The 8,520-nt window shown below is 44.2% G+C and overlaps 1 long non-coding RNA gene across 1 annotated transcript; it reads left to right on the top strand.

Annotated features, from left to right (window-relative positions):
- Positions 1–2,795: 2,795 nt before the first annotated feature.
- Positions 2,796–4,916, top strand: LOC135233814 (uncharacterized). Its single transcript, XR_010323947.1, has 2 exons — positions 2,796–4,269; positions 4,301–4,916. It is a non-coding gene; the product is annotated as an uncharacterized LOC135233814 (long non-coding RNA).
- Positions 4,917–8,520: the final 3,604 nt, after the last annotated feature.

Here is an 8,520-nt window from a genome sequence, read left to right as displayed (position 1 = left end):
AGGGAAAGACCATTCAATTTTTTTCTGGAAGCATTTAATGGTTGGCGTGTGCAGGTGTTCTGCATAAAAAAATATTGAAATATCAAGAAAAAATACTGGATGATAACAATAGCAATAATAAGTCAGTAGAATAGTGTAAGCAAGAATAACTCGTTCGTATGGATCGTTCATTGTCTATCTTCTTCCACTCTGGCCAGTGTTTGTTAGACAGGTGTCCAACGCAGTGGGGCAATTAAAACTGGTCCGTCCTTTCCGATGGCCAGGTTTCAGCAAAAAAAAAACACAGTATCGATCTCTTTATTTGGGGAGCTGCGCCATACAGCGGCGAATAATGGAGTGTTTGCTTTCATTAGACGTCAAGAAGGAGACATGAGGGCCTCTCCAGATCTCCAGGCAGCTTGGATGACACCAACAACCCCCCACCCCACCTGACCCCCCAAGGATGCAGTGCAGCAGGAGGTTTGGATTGGGGGGGGGTGTACCATGTGGCCTCCATATCACACAAGAACAAGTGATGAAGCCAGGCATGTCCGAGGGGGGTGTCTGCAGTTGAGGACAGGTCTAACGCACAGTGGGGTATCGTACAGTAGACACAGTCTGTCACTTTGTGAGGTCACACGTTCCATAAAATTCCACTGTCAAGATACAGTCCTGTTACATGTACTTGGTGAGAGAGATGTGATGGTCATGAACAAAAATTCATTTTCCCAGTCTAATTGTCAGATGTGGTTAGTCGTAGTGCAGAGAGCTAAAGGCAAAATAAGTGCCTAATTGTTTTGAAATCAGAAACAATCTCACCAAATTTTAACTGGTTCTTCGATCCCTCGGCTCTTTACTCACATGAATGAACTATATTCCATTTTGAGTGTCTGAACCTCTGCATGCACTGGTTTAACAGAATATGTGGCTACAATACATGGTGCTCTACAAAATTGTTTTGCATATTTTAGGTTGAACAGTTTGACAAATGAATCATACTGTAGTCATTTGTCATTAAGTGCAGTTAAAACAGAAACTGTGCTGTTACCATTTTAGTAAAAGTGGTTTGTTATTCTTGATATTCCTACAAGAATTATGCGCAAGATTTTTCTTTTACAATAATTTGCTTTTTCCACGTTATTTCTGCATATGATCGGTGTGTCCTTTGATTGGAAAAACATCTTACGATTGCTTTTCCGTTTTTTTTTTTCTCTTTTAAGCATATGCAACTTTGATTTGTTGAGAGCACAAGCAATCAGATGCAAATGAGCCAGAACCCATTTTGTTCAAGAGCAGCAAATCACTCTTTCATAACACTCACGATTTTGTATTTTGACCAGGAGTGCACAACTCCAGTCCTGGAGAGCTGATCCGCACGCTGGTATTTGTTTCAACCAGTTACTTTAGTTTTAGTTTTCTGACAGTTCTACAGACTGTGCTGGTTCACTCCTGTGTTTGAGCACAGTAAAATGTTTAGGATTCACTTGCAGTGTGCAGCCCCAGAAATCCTAACTACTGTAAGGTGGAAGTGGGTTAATGTAATGGGTTAATGGGATGTGGGAATAAAGGATTTAAATTAAGAGCAGAAGTTGGCACAGAATTCTGAAATGGATAGGCCCTTGTTGTACACCCCTGATTTAGACTGTATGTGGCTGTACAAAATCTGGAATATATTGTCACTGCATAAAAACATGGGAACGGAACTGCTTTTAGAAATAAGTCTAGCTCGCTTGTGTAGCTTGTTGTGTAAAGTATGCAAGTGCACTTTCAATAGCCATTGAAATTAAATCAACATTTACACGCTAACTTTTTAAAAGTGTGTACTCTGAACAACACTAAAACATAACGAGTTAACCATTATGCATGAAACGTAGTACTGCTTTACATTTCTTTTCTTCCTCTGATAGCTATTTGATCATTTAATGCCGCTGATTGGCCAGAGATTTAACTCTCCTGGTGTCCCTGGCTTAAAACAGCTGTGTTTGGAGGGGAAGAGAGAAAACCAGCAGTACTACTAGCCCCAAGGGCAGCGGTAACCTGTGGGTTTTCCCTCCAACCCTAACAAAGCACGCCTCGTTCAACAGCGAGAGATCTCGTTGAGCTGCTAATTAGTGGAATCCGGTGTGCCAAATTGGGGTTGAAATGAAAACCTACAGGATGCTAGCTCTCCAGGAACAGGGTCGGTTAGCACTACCCAAGGGCCATATTTGAGTGTCCCTGCTTTGAACTATCAATACTGCATATGTCACGAGTTCACAACCCTGTTCTTGGAGATCTACCTGCAGGTTTTCACTTCAACTGTAATTGGCGCACTGATTTCACTAATTAGCAGCTCAATGAGATCTCTAGCTGTTGATTGAGGTGTGCTCTGTTAGGGTTGGAGTGAAAACCTATGGGACTGTAGGTCTCCAGGAACAGGGTTGGGAACCACTGGCATATGCAATCCCGTTTTAATATATTTTCAAATAAACTCCTTATCGCAGTACCTAATAGAATTTCTGAAATGTTCTGAGTGAAAACCAAATTGAAGGAACTGCTGTTAGTATGTGAAATGACATGCAAGTTCTCTGTCCTTTAGAAGACCCAGGGCTATTTTTAGGGAAGCGTAAATGAATAGCTGTAGCTGTTGATTTATTTTTTCAGCAATGAATGGCAAAAAAGTGAGTTCGGGCCTTAAGCTCAAAATCATGTTACCCCCCTTATTTTAAATATGAAGCAAAATCCCACCGTTTTAGCCCCGGAAGGACACTGTAAATTGAAATACGCTGTGCGTGTCAACCCAAAAGAACAAAAATTGGTTAGAGCACTCGGTTAGGAGTGAACAGAATACCAATAAATGCCACGCGTGATTGGATTTCATCAGACTTTTAGCACCCTCCGGTTGTGTGACACATTGTCTCGTTGGCCTGTGATGAATTGTGACACACTGCCACCGAGGGCTTTGGTTAGTTTTTTTTTTGCACGGCTAAGATCTTTCAGTGACAGTGTGTCTTAGCATCATCACTAGGAGGCTGACGAAGAAGAAAAGAAGTCACTGCGTTGTGGGAACCGCGTTAAATTGAAAAGGAGTTCCTTGCGGTTTTTTTTTTTTTTTTTTTTTTTTGTAAATGTTAAACTGTAAAATGAGATGTGGCTGAAATCCTATCGCACGAACACCAGAGCTACGCTGATAGTCATGTCATGTTTTGATTCCTGTTTCCTCTGTGGGTACCTTTATATTTAACACAGGGCTGCCCAACCCGGCTCCTGTCCTGTAGGTTTTCATTTCAACCCTAATTTGGCACGCCTGATTCTAATAAGCAGCACAACAAGATCTCTAGCTGTTGAATGAGGTGTGCCTTTCTGGGGCTGGAGTGGAAACCGACAGGATGGCGGATCTCCAGGAACATGGCTGTTCAGTTCTTAACCTAACACATTACTTAAATCAGCAGTTTCATATTCCAGTCCTGGGGGCCACAGTCGCTGCTGGTTTTTTGTGATTTCCTTTCAATCAGCAGCCAATTTAGGTCTAGGAAACAAGGTGTGCAGACTCTTCAGCCAATCAATGACTTAAATTAAGCGCTTACGGGCAGGAACACATAAAAACCTTGCAGACCCAGCATCCTATCAACATGTGCGTTTGAGAGAGCTGCTTTTTGGGAGTGCTAAAGTCATGTGCTTCTCTTGCATCCATCAGCACCTCTAGAACCCATGTCCATGGAGAAATGGACAATGGAAGGTTTGCGAGTGATGCGTGGAATGTATCGGCGTTAGGCAACAGGAACAATAACGGGTAGCAAAGCGGAACAGTCAGGACTTCAGAACTCCACTGACAGTTATGTCAGTTAGCCGGATGCGCTATGTGCTCCGCTCTGCTGAGTGTCCTCTCGTTTGGATTGTTTGTCCATTTTCTTGAAGCGTTATATCCACCCACCTTCCACAACGCCCTGTCCCTTTTTTATTTTTTTGTTTTAAGTCTAGCACTCAATAGCCTATATATAGCAAACTGATGTGAAGAAAACGGTAGTGCTTTAAAGTGATGGTCATATAGGAGACTGTAGAACTTTACAGTTGAATGGTGCCGTCAAGCTTTCTGGCCTTCCTGACATAATAAAAGGTAAAGAAGGGCCTTGAGACAGGTGTGAAGGTTGTGTACCGCCTCTACTGAGTGCAGCAGTGCATTTCATGTTCAAAACCCCGCGACGCAAGTTTGTCATTCACAAGCAGAACATACCCACCTATTGACTTGGGCTCCTTGTTTGGCATTAAATATTTATCAAGTGCTATGTCAAGCTGCGTTCTGACATCGAGGTAGCACGTCGTCTTGATCTATGACATCGAGGTAGCATGTCATCTCGATCTCAAGTCTTCCATTTCACACCATTTATTTCTGCAAACAAGACAACCTCCTGTTGCTAATGTGCTCCATGCTAATCCAATCATGGAAGCCTCTTAGAATAGGCAGGCCTAACATTGTTATTATTTCATGTGCCTATAGCCATTACATTCTAATATGACTAGACTGCAAAACCAATCGCTGAAGACATCCGCCTGAAGTTTTATTAGAGCTTTGCTCTCAGTTATTCAATTATTTTACCTTCATCTGTTTGCTGATGAGCTGTGTGCATGCTCATTTGTTGTTTGTGGCATATTTAACGCATGAAATAAGGAAAGACATAAGGACTAGCAGGATTGAATAGGAGCTCACTGACGCATGTTCCAGGCAGTGTTAGAGTCAAATGAACATTGGCAGGTTTAATGTGTAGTATCTATTTCATCGGTGTTCATTCCACTCTGTCAGTGCATTGGAGTCCAAGTACTCCATCAGAGTTGATTTCACACAGAATTTAACCGCATATAGAAATGGCGCAGTGTCAAAGCGTTGAACCCAAAATTTCAGCTGACAACCATTTGGCTGTTATTCATTTTAACAAATATTTGTTCCTAATTTTCTAAAAACAATCCACGATGAAAACGTTTTTTTTTCGTGGTCGCATACTCTTGCTTAAATCGGCACCATCGGTGAATGAAATGGAACCTTCTATTTGAAATCATTCAACGGTTACGAGAGCACCTAGTTGGCCATGAAGATATTCTATGGATATCCGTGTAGGCCCTGAAAATAAGTTTGAGCTCCTGGCATTTACATCATGCGATATTTCCAGCTTTTGTCATCACTAGTTTTGTTCCCCACTACGCCAGTGTATGAAAAGGGTTGAGAATTCCATTTTAGACTGGGTGCTTAAATTCCCTTGTTCTACCAAGCCTTTCAGATTGCTTTTTTCACATAATGTACCAGTCAACCTTTCCTTTGGTTCTAATGGAGCCCGAAGGGACTTAATGACAATGTGCAGCGGCGTTTCGGGTGCCGAGGTCAGAGATTTGGAAAATATTGCCCTCCGCAATATGGTGACATTATTAAGCGACCGACTTAATAACTGGCGAGGCGTTCTACAGCGAAAAAACGCAGGTCTCCGTGTCCCCCAGACTGACAGGATGATCAATGGATGCAGTTAACGTATTTATCCATGCGCAGCGAGTGTTTATGCATACAAGCAAGGGCTCACGTCGGGCGGCCTACTCCGCGCGTATTAGCGAGAGTGATTAGCTTATGGGGGGAGAGATGTGAGTTGCTGCGATCCATTAAGAGCCCTGAGCTCCTTTTGTCAGGTAATTATTTTCAAAATCAGTACGGGGAGCAAGTTGATGAAAACCGGAGGAAGTGACATATACCTGACCCGCGTGCCACGGCGACGCTAGGAACCCGAGCCCGTTCATTAAGAGCGGCGCGGGGACGGCGATGCAGGCCTGCAAAAACGCGGGTCGGTGCGCGGTGCTTGAAGTCTATGTGGACGCGCAAGGAGAAGGGCAATGGAGTCGTGCAGTGGGGCGGTTGGATATGTTCTGTGTTCTCTCATAATGACGGTAATGAATGCGGTGTGCACTGCACCTTGAGCCCCGCCTTCTCCTCCAGGGCCCCGCCTTCTCGTAGAATCTTCCTTTGATGTCAGAGGAATCAGAAGGTGCCAATGTCTTGGAGGGGGACCCCCAATTGTTTTTATGACTAGAGGCCCAATAGTCTAGGGATGGGTTCTGAATGTGCAGTAGGGCTGTTATATTTGTTCTGTGTTCTCTGTTAACGATAGGAATGAATGCGATGTGCAGTAGGGCTGTTGGATTTGTTCTGTGTTCTCTGATAATGACAGAAGTGCATGGGGCGTGTGAGAGGGACGCAGACCGGCACATGGCCAGGTACGCCAGCCGTTTCATGCTAATTCCTTCCGCCAAAGTCTCCCCGCCACTTCTTTTCCCCTCCTTGCAGGCTGTGAAAAATGACCGTCGTAATCGCCGATGACCGAAAGCGCGACATAATCTCGGGTAATGAAAAAAGTAGAACGCGAATAAAATTTTCCCTGGTCCTGCGTGTGGCCTCTGACAGGCTAGCCCAAAAACGCACGCCCGATAACGCTAACGCTCCCGTTAGCGAACAGGACAGTGCTGGCACTAACGTTACCAGCCTGCAGTAGCGATTACTTTTCCAAAGAGTAAAAACAACCGTGCTAATGATAAACCCTTTCAGCTACTGGGCTGTTAAACCTGAAACTCTCTTATGAATATGTTTTTTTTATTATTATTATTATATAAGATTGAAAAGCAAAGAAAAGCTGAGAGGAGCACACCTTGAGAGAGAGAGAAAAAAAGACCTCCGGAAACCTTTGTTAGATGCAAATGGCATCTGAGGCATAACAACTTGACATAATGCGTATTTAAATTGAAAAACGGAAAGTCATCTCCTGAGCGGTCCCATAGAAAGCATGAGTGATAGGGGACCATTCCGCATTGATGTATGCAAATGGCGGCGTCGAGGCCCGGGAGCGGCATAATTGCATCACATGATTGAAGGCTTTTCCTCCGTCAGTGATTGTGAGCGTTACCTGGCTAGTTATGCGCAGCGGGAAGCCAGCGTATGAATCAAGCGAAGCTCTTCTCGCTTCAGAAAAAAAAAAAAAAAAAAAAAAACCCATAAATGTCAGCGTTAGCAAAATGTATAATGCAGTGGATTCTGCATGTAAGTAAATATGTTAAAATTAACATGAATAACTTCGAACTGAATTAAATCATTATAGGGCGCTGTGGGGGAGGGGGGGTTGTAGTTCTCCTAGACCGCCTTTAGAGGGCGTGTGGCTCTCGCAGACGGAGCTGAAGTGTCACTGAACGTTGGGCTTGAACTCGGCCCGGTCGTGGCGGCCATTTTGTTGTTTTCATTTCATTTTCCGTTTTTTTCCCGGAACGTTCTGCAGGACCTCTGGCCCTTCTGGCTGCTCCACAAACGTCAGGAGCTTTCATCAGAGATGGATGGTGCTCCAGCAGCTGCACGACATTTATCCCAGACTCTGAGACCTCCGCGGAGCCGGGCGTGATGGATCCAGGCCAGTGTCCTGAGCTGAAGGATCGCCCGGTGGGCCACGTTTCCTCAAAGAGCTCACTCAAACTCTCACTCTCTCTCCGACTCTCACTCTCTCTTTCTGTATCTCTATCTATCATGCTCTCTCTCTCTCTCTCTCTGTCTTCCTCTCTGTCTTCCTCTCTGCCTCTCTATCACTCACTCACTCTCTCCCTCTTCCTCTCCCTCTCCCTCCTTTGTTTCTCTCTCCTGTCTGCTGTCAAACCAATCATAAAACCTTGGAGGTACAAGGATATTCTTGACAATGACTTTGCAGTGCACTATGGGAAACTGAGTCAAAGGAAAGATCAGGAATGGCTGCATACACTCTTTCAAGATAAAGCTGAAAAGAAAAGGACTGATTGGCACTCTAAATTTCTCGATTGACAGGGGGCAAGCACTCGCACGGGTGTAGATGATCTCTTTTTCAAAGAGAATGACAGAGGCCAGAACAGCAGAGGGCATGAACACCGATGAGCACAGTCTTTCCGTATTCAACAGGAGTGGAGTGGAGTTCTTTCAACGTGTTCATCCATCCGTCCATCCATTATGTAATCCGCTTATTCCTGGTCAGGGTCAGAGCAGGACTGGAGGGAGACAGAAATACACCCTGGACAGGTTGCCAATCCAGGAACCACACACCATTCACTCACATACTCCTACCTACGAGCAATTTAGACTCTACAATTAGGCTGACCTGCATGTCTTTGGACTGTTTAGTAGCAATGCGGACACAGGGAGCGCATGCAAACCCCACACAGAAAGGCCCTCGTTCGAACCGGGGACCTTCTTGCTGTGAGGCGACAGTGCCATCCACTGCACCACCGTGCCGCCCCTTTCAAGTTGTCATCAAGAGTAATGAGTCGTGGCTGTCTTTTTTTAAACGGGGTGCTACATGGCATCGTGCTCTTTATGTCAGCAATGTATACAAACACAAATGTTCACACTAAATTACCTCACTCATGTAGTTAATGGTGTAGTTTTTTTTTTGTTTTGTTTTTTGTCATTTGCAGATGGTTCAAACTTACCAGCTATTTATTTTGTAATATTGTCAATATTTGTAATATTGGAACAGTTCCACCCTAGTGATTTCTGTTTCCTGAAGCCACAGAACACCC

The sequence above is a fragment of the Anguilla rostrata genome, chromosome 10 (assembly GCF_018555375.3).
Source record: "Anguilla rostrata isolate EN2019 chromosome 10, ASM1855537v3, whole genome shotgun sequence".
NCBI lineage: Eukaryota > Metazoa > Chordata > Actinopteri > Anguilliformes > Anguillidae > Anguilla > Anguilla rostrata.
Note: the sequence above shows the minus strand (reverse complement) of the source record. Positions and strands in the feature narration are given on the sequence as shown.